At 38.7% G+C, this 23,051-nt stretch overlaps 1 protein-coding gene and 1 pseudogene across 1 annotated transcript in view; both read left to right on the plus strand.

Annotated features, from left to right (window-relative positions):
- Positions 1 to 23,051, plus strand: part of ATP7A (ATPase copper transporting alpha) — a 142,219-nt gene that overhangs the window by 21,551 nt on the left and 97,617 nt on the right. The gene's annotated exons all lie outside the window — the stretch shown is intronic.
- Positions 13,535 to 14,379, plus strand: LOC137757145 (myb/SANT-like DNA-binding domain-containing protein 3 pseudogene; annotated as a pseudogene).

Here is a 23,051-nt window from a genome sequence, read left to right on the forward strand (position 1 = left end):
ATAGGGTTTTATAAGTAATTTATATAAATCACAGAGCCATATGGAAGCAGAAGTGTAATTTGCCAAATTATCTCAGTAGGTCAACAATGAAATGATAAGTTGTGAGTCACTAGGATATGTTATCTTCAATGAAACTTCAAAAACTGGGCAGATTCTTCTCTCTCCAGTGATTACAGTACAACACTGCCTTCACATGAGTGATTTTATTTGCTGACCTTTATTAAGACTTCTATTAAGATGCTATATTGTTATATTTCTAAGGCTACAAATTATATTTTTTCAAAAGAACAGATATAGATTTAATTCTGACGTTTACTGTCCATCAAGAGGTGTGATTTAAAATAACTTTACAGGTATAGTAAGATGGACTGCAGTTAAGAGTCTTTTTTTCTTAAAGGTTTATTGAGATATCATTGACATTCAACATTGTATAAGTTTAAGGTAGACAGCATAATGAGCTGACTTACATATATTGCAGAATGATTACTACAATAAGTTTAATTAACATCCATCACCTCTTATAGATAGCAGAAAAAAAGAAAAAAAATTTTTTCCTTGTGATGAGAACTTTTAGGATTTACTCTTAGCAACTTTCAAATATATCATACAGCAGTGTTAACTATAGTCATCATATTGTACATTGCATCCCTAGTACTTATTTATCTTATAACTGGAAGTTGTACATTTTGACCACCTTCATTCAATTTCCCTACCCCTTACCCCCTGCCTCTGGTAACCACAACTCTTATCTCTTTTTCTGAGTTTATTTATTTATTTTTTTTAAGATTCCACGTACGTACGGTATTTGTCTTCCTCTGTCTGACTTATTTCACTTAGCATAATGCCCCCAAGGTCCATTCATGTTGTCACAAATGACAGGATTTCCTTCCTTTTTATGGCTGAATAGTATTCCATTGTGTGTGTGTGTGTGTGTGTGTGTGTGTATACACATCTCACATTTTCTTTATCCATTTATCTGTTGATAGACACTTAGGTTGTTTCCATGACTTGGCTATTATAAATAATGCTGCAATGAACATGGAAGTGCAGATTGCTCTTTGACATAGTGATTTCATTTCCTCTGGGTATATACCCAGAAGTGGAATTGCTAGATCATATGGTAATTCTATTTTTAATTTTTTGAGGAACTTCCATACTGTTTTCCATAGTGGCTGTACCAGTTTACATTCTCACCAGCAATGCACAAGGGTTCCCTTTTCTCTACGTCCTCGCCAAGATTTATTATCTCTTGTCTTTTTGATGACGAGTTATACTCTTGTAATGTCAAGATATGTTGATGGGTAGTTCCAACCCCCATATGTTCATATATGTTAAAGCTTTTATCCTTTAGATTTTGCATTTCAATCATAGACATATTTGTCAAAAAAGATGAAGTAATCACTTATACTTGCATGTACTGATAAGAAAATAGTTTTGATTTATAAATCCCAGAAGACATGGGTTTTTTCTTCCCACATCCTCTAGTTTAACGCCTGTGTAGAGTAAAAATTAAGTAAATGCTGAGTGAATCAGCTTTATTATAAAAGCATAAATATTAGCTATTAAAATTTGTCAGCATGTTTCAAGAACTTTCAAAGTGCTTTTTTTTTCCTTTAGAATATCCTCCCACCCACACACAAACACAGAAAAATGGTCAAATAATCATTACACAAGAGAAGAAAAATGAGTGGTTAAGAAATGTATGAAAATATCATCAACCTCATTTAATAATCTAAGAAACACATAACGCATAAAATGTTTTTATCTGCCATATTGCTAAACATTAAAAAGAATACTTGGTTATACAATTATCTGTTTGAGTCCTTGCTTTCGATTCTTTTGGTTATATATCTAGAAGTAGAATTGCTGGATCATATGGTAATTCTATGTTTAACTTTTTGGGGAACTGCCAAACTTTTCCACAGTGAGTGCACCATTTTACATTCCTACCAACAAGTGTTCCAATTTCTCCACATCTTCACCAATGCTTGTTATTTTTTGTGTTTTATTTATTTATTTATTTATTTATTTATTTATTTATTTATATTATAGTCATCCTCAATAGATATGATGTGGTATCTCCTTGGGTTTTTTTTTTTTTTTTTTTTAATTTATTTATTTATTTATTTATTTATTTGTATGTATGTATGTATGTATGTATGGCTGTGTTGGGTCTTCGTTTCTGTGCGAGGGCTTTCTCTAGTTGCGGCGAGTGGGGGCCACTCTTCATCGCGGTGCGCGGGCCTCTCACTATCGCGGCCTCTCTTGTTGCAGAGCACAGGCTCCAGACGCGCAGGCTCAGTAATTGTGGCTCACGGGCCTAGTTGCTCTGCGGCATGTGGGATCCTCCCAGACCAGGGCTCGAACCCGTGTCCCCTGCATTGGCAGGCAGATTCTCAACCACTGCACCACCAGGGAAGCCCCTCTCCTTGGGGTTTTGATTTACATTTCCCTAATGGCTAGTGATGTTGAAATCTTTTCATGTATTTGGTGGCCCTTTATCTTCTTTGGAAAAATGTTCAAGTCCTTTGCCCATTTTTCAACTAGATTTTTTGTTGTTGAGTTGTACCATTTGTTTATATATTCTGGATATTCAGTCTCTTATCAGGTAAATATTTTGTAAATATTTCTCTCATTCTGTGGGTTGTCTTTTCACTCTCTTGATAGTGTCCTTTGATGTATAAAAGTTTTTCATTTTGATGAAGTACAGTTTACCTATTTTTCCTTTTGTTATTTGTGCTCTTGCTGTCATATCCAAGAAATCATTGCCAAATCCAATGTCATGGAACTTTTCTACTGTGTTTTCTCTTAAGAGATTTATAGTTTTCACTCTTAAGTTTAGGTCTTTCAATCCATCTTTAGTTAATTTTAGTGTATGATGTAAGTGACTTTATTCTTATGCATGTAGATATCCAGTTTTCCCAGCACATTTGTTGAAGAGACTGTCCTTTCTCCATTGAGTGGTCTTGACACCCTTGTTGGAGATCATTTGACCTTATGTGGGAGGGTTTATTTCTGGGCTTCTATTCTATTCCATTGGTCTATATGTTCATCTTTATGCCAGTACCACACTGTTTGTTTTTTAATTTTTTAATTTAATTTTATTTATTTTTTTATACAGCAGGTTCTTATTGATTATCCATTTTATACATATTAGTGTATATATGTCAATCCCAATCTCCCAATTCATCACACTACCACCACCACCCCCCACTTGCTGCTTTCCCCCATTGGTGTTCGTACGTTTGTTCTCTACATCTGTGTCGCAACTTCTGCCCTGCAAACCGGTTCATCTGTACCATCTTTCTAGGTTCCACATATATGCGTTAATATATGGTATTTGTTTTTCTCTTTCTGACTTACTTCAGTGTGTATGACAGTCTCTAGATTCATCCACGTCTCTACAAATGATCCAATTTCGTTCCTTTTTTATGGCTGAGTAATATTCCCTTGTATATATGTAGCACATCTTCTTTATCCATTCGTCTGTCGATGGGCATTTAGGTTGCTTCCATGACCTGGCTATTGTAAATAGTGCTGCAATGAACACTGGGGTGCATGTGTCTTTTTGAATTATGGTTTTCTCTGGGTATATGCCCAGTAGTGGGATTGCTGGGTCATATGGTAATTCTATTTTTAGTTTTTTAAGGAACCTCCATATTGTTCTCCATAGTGGCTGTATCAATTTACATTCCCACCAACAGTGCAAGGGGGTTCCCTTTTCTCCACACCCTCTCCAGCGTTTGTTGTTTGTAGATTTTCTGATGATGCCCATTCGAACTGGTGTGAGGTGATACCTCATTGTAGTTTTCATTTGCATTTCTCTAATAATTAGTGATATTGAGCAGCTTTTCATGTGCTTCTTGGCCATCTGTATGTCTTCTTTGGAGAAATGTCTAGTTAGGTCTTCTGCCCATTTTTGTATTGGGTTGTTTGTTTTCTTAATATTGAGCTGCATGAGCTGTTTATATATTTTGGAGATTAATCCTTTGTCGGTTGATTCATTTGCAAATATTTTCTCCCACGCTGAGGGTTGTCTTTTCGTCTTGTTTGTAGTTTCCTTTGCTTTGTGAAAGCTTTGAAGTTTCATTAGGTCCCATTTCTTTATTTCTGTTTTTATTTCCATTACTCTAGGAGGTGGATCAAAAAAGAACTTGCTGTGATTTATGTCAAAGAGTGTTCTTCCTATGTTTTCCTCTAAGAGTTTTATAGTGTCCGGTCTTACATTTAGGTCTCTAATCCATTTTGAGTTTATTTTTGTGTATGCTGTTAGGGAGTGTTCTAATTTCATTCTTTTACATGTAGGTGTCCAGTTGTCCCAGCACCACTTATTGAAGAGCCTGTCTTTTCTCTACTGTATATCCTTGCCTCCTTTGTCATAGATTAGTTGACCATAGGTGTGTGGGTTTATCTCTGGGCTTTCTATCCTGTTCCATTGATCTATATTTCTGGTTTTGTGCCAGAACCATATTGTCTAGATTACTGTAGCTTTGTCGTATCATCTGAAGTCAGGGAGTCTGATTCCTCCAGCTCTGTTTTTTTCCCGCAAGACTGCTTTGGCTATTCAGGGTCTTTTGTGTTTCCATACAAATTTTAAGATTTTTTGTTCTAGTTCTGCAAAAAATGCCATTGATAATTTGATAGGGATTGCATTGAATCTGTAGATTGCTTTGGGTAGTATAGTCATTTTCACAATATTGATTCTTCCAATCCAAGAACATGGTATATCTCTCCATCGGTTTGTATCATCTTTAATTACTTTCATCAGTGTCTTATAGTTTTCTGCATACAGGTCTTTTGTCTCCCTAGGTAGGTTTATTCCTAGGTATTTTATTTTTTGTGTTGCAGTGGTAAATGGGGAGTGTTTCCTTAATTTCTCTTTCAGATTTTTCATCATTAGTGTATAGGAATGCAAGAGATTTCTGTGCATTAATTTTGTATCCTGCAACTTTACCAAATTCATTGATTAGCTCTAGTAGTTTTCTGGTGGCATCCTTAGGATTATCTGTGTATAGTATCATGTCATTTGCAAACAGTGACAGTTTTACTTCTTCTTTTCCAATTTATATTCCTTTTATTTCTTTTTCTTCTCTGATTGCTGTGGCTAGGACTTCCAAAACTATGTTGAATAATAGTGGTGAGAGTGGAAATCCTTGTCTTGTTCCTGATCTTAGAGGAAATGCTTTCAGTTTTTCACCATTGAGGATGATGTTTGCTGTGGGTTTGTCATATATGGCCTTTATTATGTTGAGGTAGGTTCCCTCTATGCCCACTTTCTGGAGAGTTTTTATCCTAAATGGGTGTTGAATTTTGTCAAAAGCTTTTTCTGCATCTGTTGAGATGATCATATGGTTTTTCTTCTTCAGTTTGTTAATATGGTTTATCACATTGACTGATTTGCATATATTGAAGAATCCTTGCATCCCTGGGATAAATCCCACTTGGTCATGGTGTATGATCCTTTTAATGTGTTGTTGGATTCTGTTTTCTAGTATTTTGTTGAGAATTTTTTGCATCTATATTCATCAGTGATACTGGTGTGTAGTTTTCTTTTTTTGTAGTACCGTTGTCTGGGTTTGGTATCAGGCTGATGGTGGCCTCATAGAATGAGTTTGGGAGTGTTCCTTCCTCTGCAATTTTTGGGAAGAATTTGAGAAGGATGGGTGTTAGCTCTTCTCTAAATGTTTGATAGAAGTCACCTGTGAAGCCATCTGGTCCTGGACTTTTGTTTGTTGAAAGATTTTTCATCACAGTTTCAATTTCATTACTTGTGATTGGTCTGTTCATATTTTCTCTTTCTTCCTGGTTCAGTCTTGGAAGGTTATACCTTTCTAAGAATTTGGCCATTTCTTCCAGGTTGTCCATTATATTGGCATAGAGTTGCTTGTAGTAGTCTCTTAGGATGCTTTGTATTTCTGTGCTGTCTGTTGTAACTTCTCCTTTTCCAGTTCTATTTATATTGATATGAGTCCTCTCACTCTTTTTCTTGATGAATCTGGCTAATGGTCTATCAATTTTGTTTATCTCCTCAAAGAACGAGCTTTTAGTTTTATTGATCTTTGCTATTGTTTTCTTTGTTTCTATTTCATTTATTTCTGCTCTGATCTTTATGATTCTTTTCCTTCTGGTAACTTTGGGTTTTGTTTGTTCTTCTTTCCCTAGTTCCTTTAGGTGTAAGGTTAGATTGTTTATTTGAGATTTTTCTTGTTTCTTGAGGTAGGCTTGTAGAGCTATAAACTTCCCTCTTAGAACTGCTTTTGCTGCATCCCATAGGTTTTGGATCGTCGTGTTTTCATTGTCATTTGTCTCTACGTATTTTTTGCTTTCCTCTTTGATTTCTTCAGTGATCTCTTGGTTGCTTAGTAACGTATTGTTTAGCCTCCATGTGTTTGTGTTTTTTTACATTTTTTCCTGTGTAATTGATTTCTAATCTCATAGCATTGTGGTGGGAAATGTTCCTTGATATGATTTCAGTTTTCTTAAATTTCCTGAGCTTGATTTGTGACCCAAGATGTGATCTATCCTGGAGAATGTTCCGTCCGCACTTGAGAAGAAATGGTAATCTGCTGTTTTTGGATGGAATGTCCTATAAATATCAATTAAATCTATCTGGTCTATTGTGTCATTTAAATCTTGTGTTTCCTTATTAATTTTCTGTCTGGATGATCTGTCCATTGGTGTAAGTGAGGTGTTAAAGTCCCCCACTATTACTGTGGTAATGTTGATTTCCTGTGTTATAGCTGTTAGCAGTTGTCTTATGTATTGTGGTGCTCCTATGTTGGGTGCCTATATGTTTATAACTGTTATATCTTCTTGGATTGATCCCTTGACCATTATGTAGTGTCCTTCCTTGTCTCTTGTAACATTCTTTATTTTAAAGTCTATTTTATCTGATATGAGTATTGCTACTCCAGTTTTCTTTTGATTTCCATTTGCATGGAATATCTTTTTCATCGCCTCACTTTCAGTCTTTATGTGTCCCTAGGTCTCTTGTAGACAGCATATATATGGGTCTTGTTTTTGTATACCTTCAGCGAGCCTGTGTCTTTTGATTGGAGCATTTATTCCATTCACGTTTAAGGTAATTATCAATATGTATGTTCCCATTACCATTTCCTTAATTGTTTTGGGTTTGTTTTTGTAGGTCCTTTTCTTCTCTTGTGTTTCCCACTTAGAGAAGTTCCTTTAGCATTTGTTGTAGAGCTGGTTTGGTGGTGCTGAATTCTCTTAGGTTTTGCTTGTCTGTAAAGCTTTTGATTTCTCCATCGAATCTGAATGAGATCCTTGCTGGGTAGAGTAATTTGGTTGTAGGTTCTTCCCTTTCATCACTTTAAATATGTCATGCCACTCCCTTCTGGCTTGTAGAGTTTCTGCTGAGAAATCAGCTGTTAACCTTATGGGAGTTGTCTTGTATGTTATTGGTCGTTTTTCCATTGCTGCTTTCAATAATTTTTCTTTGTCTTTAATTTTTGCCAATCTGATAACTATGTGTCTCGGTGTGTTTCTCCTTGGGTTTATCCTGTATGGGATTGTCTGCGCTTCCTGGACTTGGGTGGCTATTTCCTTTCCCATGTTAGGAAAGTTTTTGACTATAATCTCTTCAAATATTTTCTTGCATCCTTTCTCTCTCTCTTCTCCTTCTGGGACCCCTATAATGCAAATGTTGTTGCGTTTAATGTTGTCCCAGAGGTCTCTTAGGCTATCTTCATTTATTTTCATTCTTTTTTCTTTATTCTGTTCTGTGGCAGTGAATTCCACCATTCTGTCTTCCAGGTCACTTACTGTTCCTCTGCCTCAGTTATTCTGCTCTTGATTCCTTCTAGTGTATTTTTCACTTACTTTATTGTATTGTTCATCTCTGTTTGTTTGTTCCTTAATTCTTCTAGGTCTTTGTTAAACATTTATTGCATCTTCTCGATCTTTGCCTCCATTCTTTTTTGGAGGTCCTGGATCATCTTCACTATCATTATTCTGAATTCTTTTTCTGGAAGGTTGCCTATCTCCACTTCATTTAGTTGTTTTTCTGGGCTTTTATCTTGTTCCTTCATCTGGTACATAGCCCTCTGCCTTTTCGTTTTGTCTATCTTTCTGTGAATGTGGTTCTTGTTCCACAGGCTGCAGGATTGTAGTTCTTTTTGCTTCTGCTCACTGCATTGTTTTGATTACTGTAGCATTGTAATATTTTTTGAAACCGGGAAGTATGAGATTTCTAATTTTTTTCTTTTTCCAGATTGTTTTGGCTACTTTGGTTCCCTTGAGATTCCATATAAATTTTAGGATGAGTTTTTCTATTTCTGTAAAAATACCTTTGGGTTTTTATAGGGATTGCACTGAATCTGTAGATTGTCTTGGATAGTATTGGCATCTTAACAATATTATGTCTTCCAGTCTGTGAACACAGGATGTCTTTCTATGTTTTGGTATCTTCTTTAATTTCTTTTAACAATGTTTTGTAGTTTTTGGTATACCAGTCTTTCATCTCATTGGTTAAGTTTATTCATAAGTATTTTATTCTTTTTAATGCCATTATAAATGGAATTGTTAATTTTCTTTTCATATTGTTTGTTGTCAGTGTAGAGAAGCACACTGATTTTTGCATGTTGATTTTGTACCCTGGAACATTGCTGAATTCTTTCATTTTTTAAAAATATTTGTTATTTATTTATTTGGCTGTACCGCATCTTAGCTGCGGCACGCAGGATCCTTGCCGCCACATTCGAGATCTTTGCTGCGGCATGCAGGATCTTTTAGTTGTGGCATGCGGGATCTCTAGTTGCGGCATGCAGGATCCCCAGCTGTGGCATGAGCAATCTTCAATTGTGGCATGCAGGCTCCTAGTTGCAGCATGTGGGCTCCTAGTCACGGCATGCGAGATCCGGTTCCCTGACCAGGGATCGAACATGGGCCCCCTGCATTGGGAGTGGGGAGTTCCAACCAGTGCACCACCAGGGAAGTCGCTGCTGAATTCTTTATTAACTCCAACTTTTTTTTTTTTTTTGGTGTGGGGTCTTTAGGGATATAAGATCATGTCATCTGTGAACGGAGATCATTTTGCTTTTCCTTTTCCAATTTGGATGCCTTTTTTTCTTTTTCCTGCCTAATTACTCTGGCTAGGATTTCTAGTGCTATGTGAAACAGAAGTGGCAAGGGTCAGCATCCTTGTCTTATTCCTGTCCTTAGAGAAAAAGCTTTCCAGTGTTTTACCATTTAAGTATGATGTTAGTTGTGGAGTTTTCACAAATACCCTTTATCAGATTGAAGTAGTTTCCTTCAGTTTTCCATTTTCTGAGCTTTTTTTTTTTCATGAAAGTGTGTTGAACATATCAAATGCTTCTTCTGCATCCATTGAGATACTTGTGTTTGTTGTCCTTTATTCTAATACCATGGTATATATCATTGATTGATTTTTGTATGTTGAACCAACCTTGCATTTGCATGATAAATTCTACTTGGTTATGGTGTATAATCCTTTTCACATGTTGCTGGATTTGGATTACGAGCATTTTTCTGAGGATTTTTCTGTCTGCATTCTTGCAGATATTGGTCTGTAGTTTTCATTACTTGTGGTACCTTTATCTTATTTTTGTGTCACGCTAACATTAGCTCATAGACTGAGTTAGGAATTTCCCTCTTCTCCTATTTTCTGAAAGCGTTTGTGAAAGATGTGTATTATTTCTTCCTTAAATGTTTGGTAGACTTTACTAGTGAAGCTGTGGTGGGCCTGGAGTTTTTTTGTGGAAAGTTTTGTTTTGTTTTTACTGCAATTTTGATTCCTTTAATAGATTAGGACATTTAAGGCTGTTTTTTTCTTCTTGGATGAGCTTGTGTCTTTCAGTGAAGTGGTCCATTTCATTTAAATGTTGAGTTCATTGACGTAAAGTTGTTTACACTACTCCCTTATTGTCCTTCTAATGTCTGTAGAATCTGTAATGATGTCACCTCTCCTGTTCCTGATAACGGTAATTTGTGTTGTCTCTCTTAGTTTTCCTTATAAGTCTGGAAAGAGAATCATCAATTTTACTGATATTCTCAAAGCCAGCATTTACTTCTATTTGTGTTCTCTGTTGTTTTCCTGCTTTTTCTTTTATTGATTTTTGTAGTCATCTTTATTATTTCTTTTCTTCTGCTTACTTTGGGTTTAATTGCTCTTCTCTTTCTAGATTTTGGAGGTGGTACCTGAGGTCATTGATTTGAGACATTTCTTCTTTTCTCATATAAACATTTAGTACCATAAAATTTCCCCTAACTACTACTTTAGTGTCATACTACAAATTCTGCTATGTCACATTTTAATTCTGTTCAAAATAGTTTTTAATTTCCTTTTTGATTTTGTCTTTGACCCATAGGTTATTTAGAAGTGTGCAGTTGGCTTCCAAATAATTGTGGGTTTTCCAGAGATCTTTCTGTTTTTTTATTTCTAATATAATTCCATTGTGGCCAGAGAACATACTTTATTCGACTTGCATCCTTTTGAATTTAGTGAAACTTATTCTGTAACTCAGAATTTGGTCTATCTTACTTAAGGTTCTATCTGCACTTGAGAAGAAAGTGTAATTCTGCTGATGTTAGGTGGACTATTTTGTGCTTGTCAATCTAGTGAAATTGGTTGGTAGTGTTGATCAAATCTACTCTGTCCTTGCTGGTTTTCTGCCTACTTTTTTAATCAATCATTTAGAGAGCGGAATTGAGATGTCTGACTATACTTGCAGGTTTTTCTATTTCTCCTTGCAGTTCTTTCACTTTTTGCTTTATGAATTTTGAAGCTCTGTCATTAACTACATAAACATTTAGAATTATTATGTCTTCTTCATTAATTGGCCCCTTTATCGTTATGAAATACCTTTCTTTATCTCTGCTTTATAGTCTTTGCTCTGAAATATACTTATGTATTAATATAGTCTCTTAGCTTTCTTTTGAATAGAGTTAGCATGGTATGTCAATTCGTCTCATTAATTGTGATGATAATTTGTATTGTTTCTTTAAAAGATTTATTTGCTATAAGGTTAATTAAGGAGTCTTTTATACTTACTTATTGCTAATTGGCAAGTATTTTGTAGGGTGGTACTTTGCAATAATGTAAGTGTCCTCTTTCTCATCAAGCTTTTTTTCACTAGCATTAGCATTCATGAATGATTTCTTCCTCAATCAGTTATTACCGTGATTGAGGTAATAATGGTTCCAAATGGTGATTTTCTAACTTCATTATTTTGTCTATGTCTCTTGGCATTCTGAGAGGCAGAGCTTTCCTTTCTGAAGTGTTTGTAAACATATTGAATTAAAATATGTGTCACCACTAACACAAAATGTAGGAGAAGTGTGGTACACAGAATGATAGCCCCACAGAGATGTCTATGTCTGAATCCCTGAAACCTCTGACTTCCTTACAAGGAAAAAAGGACTTTGCAGATGCGATAGAGTTGATCTTGAGGTGGAAGCATCCAGGATTATCTGGTTGGGTCCAATACTATCACAAAAGTCCTTGTAAAGTAAAAGCATGTCAGGAGAGTCAGAGAATGAGATGTGCAGGTAGAAGCAGAGGTCAGAGTTGTGCAGTTGGGGGCTGGATTCAAGGAATGTAGGCAGCTGAAAAATCAGAGAGGTGGATTCTCCCCAGAGCCTCCAGATAGGATACAGCCTGCCAATACCTTGATCCTTTGTTTTCCCTTGGCTACAAGGTGATATCCTTTAGTTCCTATTATTTCCTGTATGTTGGAAGTTAGCTCTAAAGGCTTGATTAGATACATGTTAAATATTTTTGTTGAAAATGTTTCATAGATGGTGCATAATATTCATGATACTAATTTTTTAAAACAATTTTATTGGAGTATATTGATTTACAATGTTCTGTTAGTTTCAGGCATACAGCAGAGTGAATCAGTTATATATGTACATATATCTACTCTTTTTTAGATTCTTTTCCCATATAACCCATTACAGAGTATTGAGTAGAGTTCCTTGTGCTCCCCAGTAGGTCCTTATTAGCTAGCTATTTTATATATAGTAGTGTGTATATGTCAATCCCAATCTCCCAATTTATCCCTCCCCCCACTTACCCCCTGGTAATCATAAGTTTGTTTTCTACATCTGTAACTCTGTTTCTGTTTTGTAGATAAGTTCATTTGTACCCTTTTTTTTAGATTCCACATATAAGCAATATCATATGATAATCGTCTTTCTCTGTCTGATTTACTTCACTCAGTATGACAATCTCTAGGTCCATCCATGTTGCTGCAGATGGCATTATCATAATACTAATACTGATCACTGAGTCAAGGTGGACTTTGCTCCCTTCACCCCACTTCACCCAGTGAGACCTATTTTGGGTTACTGACCTCCAGAATTGTAAGATAATACATTTGCATTTGTGGCAATTTGTTATAGCAGCAATAGGAAGCTGATAAAAGGGAGATGTTAAATGGAGTTACTATGTTTTAAAAGTTTTTCCACTATCCAGGCAGAGATAAAAGTTCTAATTTAAGGTAGACTGTAATAAATAAAGAAGACATGTTGTAATCTCTAGGGTACTAAAAGAGTGATGTTTTAAAAACTATAACAAGCTGTTACAAGGGAGAAGGGGAATAATGAAAGGTATTTGATAAATGCAAAATAAAGCAAGGAAGGAGAAAAAGCCTCAAAGAATACTTGGGCCAAATAGGAAAACATCGAGAAGATAGGCATAAACCCCAAAATATTAGTAATTTTATTAAATGTAAATGCACCCAATATTACAGTTCAGAGCGGAGCTTGTAAGAAGGATTAAAAAAATCAGCTAGGGCTTCCCTGGTGACACAGTGGTTAAGAATCTACCTGCCAATGCAGGGGACATGGGTTCGAGCCCTGGTCGGGGAAGATCCCACATGCCATGGAGCAAGTAAGCCCATGCGCCACAACTACTGAGCTTGTGCTCTAGAGCCCGTGAGCCACAACTACTGAGCCTGTGGCCACAACTACTGAAGCCCATGCACCTAGAGGCCATGCTCCACAACAAGAGAAGCCACCTCAATGAGAAGCCCGCACACTGCAATGAAGAGTAGCCCCCGCTCGCCGCAACTAGAGAAAGCCCGTGCTCAGCAATGAAGACCCAATGAAGCCAAAAATAAAAAATAATAATAAATAAAATAAATAAATTAAAAAACAACTAAATGCTATTCCCAGATATAACATACAACTATATGTCATTCATAGAAAAGTTGAAAATAAATGTATGAAAAATATTTTATGCAAATACTTCCAAAAGATAACTGGTGTGGCCATACTACTGGAGAGGAGAATACTTTATAATAATGAAACGATTAATTCAACAGATAGACATAATATTCCTAACTTTTTATGTAGGTAATTGTATAGCCTAAAAATGTATGAGACAAAAAATGGCAGAACTGACCCGCCGGGGGTGCGCCGCCGCCGCCCGGAGCTCCGGAGCCCGCGGCCCTCCCAGCCGCCCAGCCTGCGAGAGGAGCCGAGGCCGCCCGCACTCGCATCTCGCCAGCCCCTCCCCCGATCGCCGTGGCCGCTGCGCTGCCGCTGCAGGATAGCTAACAGCCAGGAGAAACGTAGTGGAAAATGCAAAACAACGAAATCATAAAACCTGCCAAATACTTCTCAGAATTGGAAAAGAGCATCCTGCTGGCTTTAGTAGAAAAGTACAAGTATGTGCTGGAGTGTAAGAAAAGCGACGCGCGAACTATTGCCCTCAAGCAGGCGCTCGCCCATGAATACAACTCGCAGCCCAGCGTGTCGCTGCGGGATTTCAAACAGCTGAAGAAGTGCTGGGAGAACATCAAGGCTCGGACCGAAAAGATTATGGCTCATGAAAGGAGAGAGAAAGTGAAACGGAGCGTCAGCCCCCTTCTGAGCACCCACGTCCTGGGGAAGGAGAAGATCGTCAACATGCTGCCCGAGCAGCTGTACTTCCTGCAAAGCCCTCCCGAGGAGGAGCCCGAGTACCATGCTGATGCCGCCACCCAAGAATCATTTGCTGTTTCAAATAGAGAACTGTGCGATGATGAGAAAGAGTTCATACATTTCCCAGTATGTGAGGGGACCTCTCAACCTGAACCCTCGTGTTCAGCTGTAAGAATAACAGCCAATAAAAACTACAGGAGCAAAACCTCTCAGGAAGGTGCTTTAAAAAAGTTGCATGAGGAAGAACACCATCAACAAATGTCCATCTTACAACTGCAGCTGATACAGATGAATGAGGTGCATGTGGCCAAAATCCAGCAGCTAGAGCGAGAGTGTGAGATGGCAGAGGAGGAACACAGGATAAAAATGGAAGTTCTCAATAAAAAGAAGATGTATTGGGAAAGAAAACTGCAAACTTTTACTAAGGAATGGCCTGTTTCCTCATTTAACCGGCCCTTTCCCAATTCACCCTAAGACGTTGGGGTGTGGCTCCCTTGTAATTAATCTGTGTTGGCAAAGAAGGTCTGGAACACGAACTTGCGGTCGGTAGCCTGTCACAGAGCTACAACTAGGAAGATGAGAGTGGTAGTAGTCACTTATTTAAGAATACATTCAGGTAAACAGCTGCACCCTATGTACCCCTGAAGTGGCAAAGAAGCTGTTAGAGTCTTCTGAAAATTATCACTATGAGTGCTATCATTCTGAATGTAATGTCTCTTAATTAGAATTCATACAAGAACCATGTGTGAGTGTTGTATTTTTTTAATCAAATGCAAGTGTGACTATAAAGGAGTGTGGCTGGGTTTTGTGGGTTTTTGTTTCTTTTTTTTAAATAGACGTCAGACCTTGTCTATCCAAATGAATGCCCTCCCATTGAAAGTGGCTGTCCTGGGAGGACACACGTTTCTCCAGTGGTGATGCTGTTACTCAGAATTTGCTAGAGGTCTTTCGGAGCCTCCACAAGAGCTATAGCACACTTTTCATTTTTTCAATGTCATCTTTGGAGCGTGGATATTGTTTTTAAACAGCCGAACATAATGGAAGGCTGTTTTTTAATGTGGCTCATAGGCTGCCTTTTAAGGCCTTCCTTTCCCCAAAGAGGAGTTCCAAATAATGTCTCCAGCAGGTGTAGCTTTGTTGGAACTAAGGATGTGACTACTTTGAGGGAGGAACGTTCGTTTAGAGCCCTACATTCTGTCATGCTTGTTTTATTAAAAGACAAGACTTGTGATTTTATAGTCACACTGTGTATGTTTTACACAGTGTGTAAAGGTGCTGCCCGCCTCCACTGTGCTACAGTTTTTGGCTTCCTGCTGTAGTTTCCTACCGACTTTGTACTACTGAGTAAATGGTTGCCCTTGTTTTTAATCTTTAGCCGCCTAAGGAAAGGCCCTGCCCTCGCCATGCTCCTGGTGCTAGCTAATAGTGATGCTACCTAGTCTGCATAGTATGCAGTTAGTATTGAGCTTTTTCAGAATCCATTACCAATATATTTGGAAACGTGGATTGATAAGTGGATATTTTGACTGAGCTGTGATATAACTTCTCCTGTAGCCTAGTGAGAAAAACAGTCTTGGGAGTTGGGCATAACAGTAGCTGGAAGAAGCAAAGTGACAGTTAAGTGCCAAGGCAGGTCAGCAATTTCTGAGAATGAAAGTTCAAGGCCATGTGGTGGGGAAGGAGCAGTATGTGTGACAGAGGCTATATAGGGAGTGCAGGACGAGGAGTCAGGGCTTGAATTCTGAGCTCGGCTCTGTCTCAAGTGCTATGTGACCTTAAGTTACTCCATTTAGTCTTTGGCCCTGGTGTTTCCTGTCTATAAAACAGGAGAGTTGGTCTAGATGATGGTTAGAATCTGCTACAACTCCTTGACTGTGATGTGATCTGCACAGTCTTGGATGAGCACTGCTAACATCATAGTTGTCCGGAGGGCGTGGGTCAACAGGGAGAGTTTACTGCAGTGGCTAAGCTTCCTTCCTTTCATAATTTTGGAATTTGGGTCCCGGGGTCTGTAAGTTCAGTAAAGTACATGTATACTAATACATGCACTGCATAGAACTTAAGTGGATATCAATTTATTTTATACACTGATCATATTTTAAATATCTTAGAGGAACTGGTTATTTGAAGGAACCCTGTGAAGACTAGTCTTCTTTCAAAGGAAGGATGCTTTTGTAAGGATTTGTGTTCTTAATTTAGTTTTTACCAAATGGACCCTTTAGAGAAACAGCATCTGGAAAAAGTCCCAAGCTTAACCGATTTATGGGAGACAGATTAGGGCAGGGAGTGGCAGGTCCTCAACACAGATGATGTGAACTGAGAAAAGTTTGCCTTTGCTTCACCTATTGAGCCATCTGGAAATCTTAATATGCAGATTCTGGTGGGGGGGCCTGAGACTGTGCATTTCTCACAAGCTCCCAGGTTATGCCAGTCTGCCTGTCTGGCCACCACAGTTCTGTGTAGCAAGGTTTTAGAGGACCCTGTGAAGCTTTTACCTATTCTCAAAAAAAAAAAAACCAAAACAACCCATTGGGTTAGGTACATTTTTGTGTACAGCTTTGTGCCGGATATTATTCCTCTCCCAGAATTACCACCTAATCACACAAATAACAATGTAGAACAACACAAAAAATGCTCACACACATAATGGAACTATGAAAGCATCGAACTAGGGGCTTCCCTGGTGGCGCAGTGGTTGAGAATCTGCCTGCCAATGCAGGGGACACGGGTTCGAGCCCTGGTCTGGGAAGATCCCACATGCCGCGGAGCGACTAGGCCCGTGAGCCACAATTGCTGAGCCTGCGCGTCTGGAGCCTGTGCTCCGCAACAAGAGAGGCCGCGATAGTGAGAGGCCCGCGCACCGCGATGAAGAGTGGCCCCCGCTTGCCGCAACTAGAGAAAGCCCACGCACAGAAACGAAGACCCAACACAGCCAAAAATAAAAAAAAAATAAAAAAAAAAGCATCGAACTAATTCCTAACTGAACAAATAAAGGATAATTAAACCAGCAGGCTAAAGCACTTTGTTCTACTGTTAATGGTATTTATGAGTTTATAACAGTTTTCAACCTTGAGTATGCATTAGAAACAGTATTTTATAAAAAATTAGTCCCGCTGGGTCCCACTCCCAGGAGATTCTCATTCAGTTTACCTGGGTTGAGGCCTGGTCCTCTATATTTTTTGGAAGCTTTACAGGGGGTGATGATACTCAATTGGGATTGAGAACCACTGGTGTAGAGTTCACAAATGTGTCTCATTTGGTCCTTAGTCCTGTGAAGTCCTGCAGAAGTGAGGAAATGATGCTCAGAGAAGAACCACCTGCACCAGGCTGAAAGCTAGTGAACAGCAAAGCAGAACCTCAGTCCTAGGTCTCTAGACTCGAAAACAAATAGCCCCACCTGCCTCCCCCCACCCCATCCCTCAAAGCTATATCGTGGATTTGCTTTATCCTGAGAGCCAGATCACATCTACAGGATACTTGTAATGCTTCCACTCATGAACAGGTACATCCCAATTCATTCCACTTTTGAGTAGTTCCTTACCTGAGGTGGAAGTGCAATAATCATTTCTTGGTAGGTGCTGTAGAGAATTGACTGATAAATACTAAGACACAGTTCACCATCCCCTGACCTGCCAAATCATGGACACAGCCCAGTAGGGGATGTAAGGCTTGTACACAGCTATCATGTACTTGATCAGGCACGTCTTCTAGAGCATTTGAAGCTCAGCAGAGAGTGAAGAAACTTGAAGGAAAGCCTGGAGGAGGTGGCATTTGAGCTAAATCTTTAGAGTTGGTATTTTGGTAGGTGCAGATTCAGAAAGGAGAGGAACTTCACTAGATGCAAGGTCCTGTTGAAGATTCAAGACGGTGAGACACATAATTGGGAGGACATGGGGGAATTTCCAAATTGGGCAGTAACATGATCAAAACTGCTCCAGGAGGAAGATTAGAAGATGGAATTGAGTTTAGAGAAGACTGGAGTCCAGGAGATGAGGTAGGAGGGTTTGGTTAGGATGAGATGATAGGAGGACCTAGTAAGAAACGAGGGAGACCAACGTGAAGGGCGTTGCCAAAGTGGAATCAGTCAGGCTTGGCAGCACATTGCTTTTGTTGGAGGGGTTGGGTAAAGTTTTAAAGCTAGATGCCAGAAAAAATGATGCTGATTGAAATAAAGAACGGATGCATTTCTGGCTGACGTATCCTAGGAGAGGCCTAGACATGAACTAGTGCAGTTGCTCCCACCCACTCAGCCTCAGACACCAGCACCTCCTCCCATCTCCTCTTTGGCTGTCACCTCTTTGCTCTGACTTCTGCCTCTTCAGCCTCCTGTGCTGCCTCTTGCACCTGTTCATCTGACGTTTTAACCCCTCCCTGCTGGGTCCTTGTCCCCCGACTCAATTTGGTGCTCCCTCTGCCATCAGTACCTCCATTGCAGCTGGTGGTGCATCAGTCACCATCTCTTATAATGGCTTCACACTTGAAAGAGCAGGAAAGACTATAGTTGACGCTTAACAACCTGGGGGCTAGGGGTGCCCACCACCCCCAGCTGTGGAAAATCCCCTTATAACTTTACAGTCAGCCCTCTGTATCTGCAGTTCTGCATCTGGGGATTCAATCAACTGCGGATGGTGTACTGTAGTACCCATTTATTGAAAAAAAAAATCTGAGTATAAGTGGACCAGCACAGTTGAAACCCATGTTGTTCAAGGGTCAACTGGATTTCCTTTTTTATTTTTTTAAATATTTATTTATTGAATTTATTTTGGCTGCGCTGTGCCAGGTCTTAATTGCAAATTGCAACATGCGAGATCTTATTTTTTAATTTTTTAATTTTTTTTACTTGTGGCACACGGGCTTCCTAGTTGCAGCATGCATGTGGGATCTAGTTCCCCGACAAGGGATCGAACCCAGGCCCCCTGCATTAGGAGCGTGGAATCTTACCCACTGGACCACGAGGAAAGTCCCTCAACTGGATTTCTTTATCTTGAGCTTCAATTCTTTTCTAGCTGGCATCCACAAATTTCAGGGTATTTTTTAAGTGTCCCATGTGTAAAGGTACACTGGCTGAGAGGGGATGTTAATTCCTGTGTATCCCTATTAGAGCCTGTTTCCAAAAATCAAACATAGAATCCTACCTTATTATGCATTAAAAATTAGCAAATATTTTAGGAACTTTTCAGGGAGAATCTTAAAATGCATTGGCTTTTTTTTTTTTTTAAGAAGAAAGAGAACAGAAGAAGAGAGGTATGGTGGGGCAGTGCATTTGAGTTGTCAACAGCTTCTGCAGTGTCAGGTCAATTACATCAGCACTTGGTCTGGACCAGGGGAAAGGAATGGTTTTGCCTCCTGGGAATGTCAGAAGGACCTGATAATTATATTTGGCAAAGCCAAGAAGAGTGGCTCTGTAATGTCATTGCTAAGAATTACCCTTTTAATAGTATCTCTGGATGTCTGAGCTGTTCAAATGGAATGACACTTCTTTTCTGCTGTGGCTTTCCTTTCTGTTGGGCTGCTTCCCAGCTGGTCCTCTTGTTCTTCCTTGCCCTTTTCTCTTCTATCTTCTGCCTTCCCAGCCCTGTTTCTCCAACCCCTCCTTCTACACCTACAGCAGTTCCCACTGTCCCCCCTTTTACAGTTGGAGTCATGTGAGAATGTGTGTAAGGGAGATACTTGCCCAAAACCAGCATATTCAACATGTGGTATCAACAAGGTGAAGTGTAGCCTTGGACTAGACAAAATATCGACCATCTGCTTCCTTGCTGCATCCGCTACTTTTGTGTTGGTGGGACTCAGAAGTCACGGAAAAGGTCACCAGTGATTCATGTCTGCAACAAACTCTTTTCTAATTGTGCCATATATTATGCCCTTCAATACAACTTACTAATCTCTGCCTCAGTTTTTCCATCTGTGAAAGTGGTGTAATACTTATCTACCTCCCTTGAATGTTGTAAAGATTAGTCTATGTTAGTAAAGCACACTTTTGAAATAAAGAGTGATGTAAAGCATTTAAAAAAAATGGCAGAACTAAAAGGGGAAATAGGTCCATAATTATAGTTGGAGATTTTAATACACCTCTCTCAATAACTGATATAACAGCCTTTCCACAAGGAAAACTCGAGGTCCAAGTGGCTTCTCTGGTGAATTTTTCCAGTTAGTAAAGAGCTAACACCAATCTTTTCTAGAGAACTGAAAAATAATACTTTCCAACTCTTTTTATGGAATAAGTGTAACCTTTATAACAAAATCTGACAAGAACATTACATGTAAGGAAAATCTCTTTCAATAAATGGTAGCAGATCAATTCAGTATCCGTATGGGGGAAAATGAGCCTTGACTACTACCTCATACTGTATACAAAATGTAGTTCCAGGTGGATCATAGACGTAACTTTAAAAGATAAAATAATGACTCTAGAACAGCACTGCCCAATAGAAATAAAATGTGAGCTACACATGTAATTTAAATTTGTCTAATAGCCACAATAAAAAAAGGAAATGGGAAATTAATTTTAATTATATATTTTATTTAACTTAATATATTCAAGTTATTGTCTTTTTTAAAATTTATTTATTTAAATTTATTTATTTTTGGCTGCATTAGGTCTTCGTTGCTGCATGTGGGCTTTCTAGTTGTGGCGAGCGGGGGCTACTCTTCGTCGCGGTGCACGGGCTTCTCATTGCGGTGGCTTCTTTTGCTGCAGAGCACGGGCTCTAGGCACACGGGCTTCAGTAGTCGTGGCACGCGGGCTCAGTAGTTGTGGCTCGCAGGCTCTAGAACGCAGGCTCAGTAGTTGCGGCACACGGGCTTAGTTGCTCCGTGGCATGTGGGATCTTCCCGGACCAGGGCTCGAACCAGTGTCCCCTGCATTGGCAGGTGGATTCTTAACCACTGCACCACCAGGGAAGTACAGTGATACTAATATTGATCACTGAGCTAAGGTGGACTTGCTCCTTTGAGTTTTCATTTAGCAGTCAAGGGAAGAGTAAAGAATATCTGGAAAATATCTTAGAATGTTAGTAGTTTCCCACCATTTTTGGTCTTCTGACCAAGAAGAAATCACTTTCCCCTTTCAGCTTTCTTATCTCGCAGGAGAATTCAGAGTTGGTTTGTCTGTCCATCCAGTCAACTGACCATCCACCCAACAACAAAAAAATGTTTATTGAACAACTGCTTTGGGTATCTCTCTCTTTGGGTGTCTCTCCTTCCAATCTGGTTTTCTCCCCAGTTCATATTTGGAATATTTGAAATAGATTATTTTCATCTAAGTAAGAGGGAAAAAAGTTGAGGCACATGTTTATGCTGTAGCCTTATCTGCCACTCATTGGAGTCCCTATGGAGAAGCAAAAAAGTGATTATCTTTGGATCAGTGTTTGGGTAAGTACATGTGATTTTGGCTCATGCCGTTAATCTCTGAGTTTTTATTGTATAGTAATAATACTTACTATGTAACTATAAGTAGCACTTATATAGCAATAACTAGTACTAGGTTGCTGTTTATGTACATTTGCCTAGTTTAAAATAGGCATAATTTCCTACTTAAATTTTCCTGAGATTTCATGCAGTTTCGTTGGTCCTAAATGTATTACAAATTATTTTATTCTTGTGTGAGAGACATTTATATAAATGCCTAGGTGAGTTGAGGACAAGTATTTGAATAAGTAACTTCACTGCACGGCATGCAGGATCTTGAACCTGTGCCCCCTGCAGTGGAAGCTCAGAGTCTTAACCACTAGACTGCCAGGGAAGTCCCTGAATAAATAACTTTTAATGATAGAGTTCAGTTCCTCTGCTATTACTTTCCAAAGTAGATAGAACAAACAAGTTGTTCAGGGCGATAGAGTAATATGTTCCTAGAGTTTAGATATTGCCCACATCATCTTTACTGGTCAGTCTACTTTGTTATAGTAATTGTGGCTAGTATTGCTTCATTATTATTTGGCTATTCATTTATAGTGCTGAAAGCACAATATTGTACCCTTTAGTATACTCTACCCCTTTAGTATACTCTTGCTAGCTGTAGGAAAAAATTTAGAGAAATGTACTTAAATCTGAAAGCTAAGTTTCCAAAGAACTGATGTAAATGAAATTCACAACATTTCCTCTTTTGTATCCACTCTAAAAATAAGCACATGTTGAGCCAAGAACACTTACTAGTGACCAGTTGTTACATCTTTTTTTTTTTTTTTTGGTGGTGCCGCGCAGCTTTCAGGATCTCAGTTCCCCGACCAGGGATTGAACCCAGCCCACGCCAGTGAAAAAGCACTGTGTCCTAACCACTGGACCGCCAGGGAATTCCTACATCTTCTTATCCTGATCTCTTTGAACTCATTCCAAGTTCTTGTGCTAACCTATTAAACTAATCATACCTAAAATAGAGCTGAAAACATACACTGTTTCACGTTTAAAGTATATATTGTAACAAGTTCTTGCCATGAAATCCGAATATAGAAGAAATTGTCGAGAAAAATTGTAAGAATACATTGTAAATGAAATAAAGTAACAGTGAAATGGCTAATAACGGAAGGTTATGGCTTTCCATCTCTCATATTTTAGCTTTAATTCACTAATTCTTTATTGAAATTTCTGAGATGTAAAAAAGTGTGTTACCACTTCACACCCGTTAGGATAGCTATTATTTTTTAAAAAACAGAAAATAATAACAAGTGTTGGTGAGGATGTAGAGAAATTGAAACCCCTGTGCATTGTTGGTAGGAATGAAAAATGGTACAGTTGCTATGGAAAACAGTATGGTGATTCCCAAAAAAATTAAATATGGAATTACCAAATGATCCAGCAATTCCAAGTCTAAGTATATACCCAAAAGAATTAAAAGCAGGGACTTAAACAGATATTTGTATAACAGTGGTTATAACAGCATTATTCACAGTAGCACAAAGATACAAGCGACCCAAAGGTGTATTAGAAGATGAGTAGATAAACAAAATATGGTATATACATACAATGCAGTATTATTCAGCCTTAAGAAGGAATAACATTCCGGGCTTCCCTGATGGTGCAGTGGTTAAGAATCCACCTGCCAAGGCAGGAGACACGGGTTTGAGCCCTGGTCTGGGAAGATCCCACATGCTGTGGAGCAACTAAACCCGTGCACCACAACTACTGAGTCTGTGCTCTAGAGCCCTCGA

This window comes from Eschrichtius robustus, chromosome X (assembly GCF_028021215.1).
Source record: "Eschrichtius robustus isolate mEscRob2 chromosome X, mEscRob2.pri, whole genome shotgun sequence".
In the NCBI taxonomy this organism is placed as follows: Eukaryota; Metazoa; Chordata; class Mammalia; order Artiodactyla; family Eschrichtiidae; genus Eschrichtius; species Eschrichtius robustus.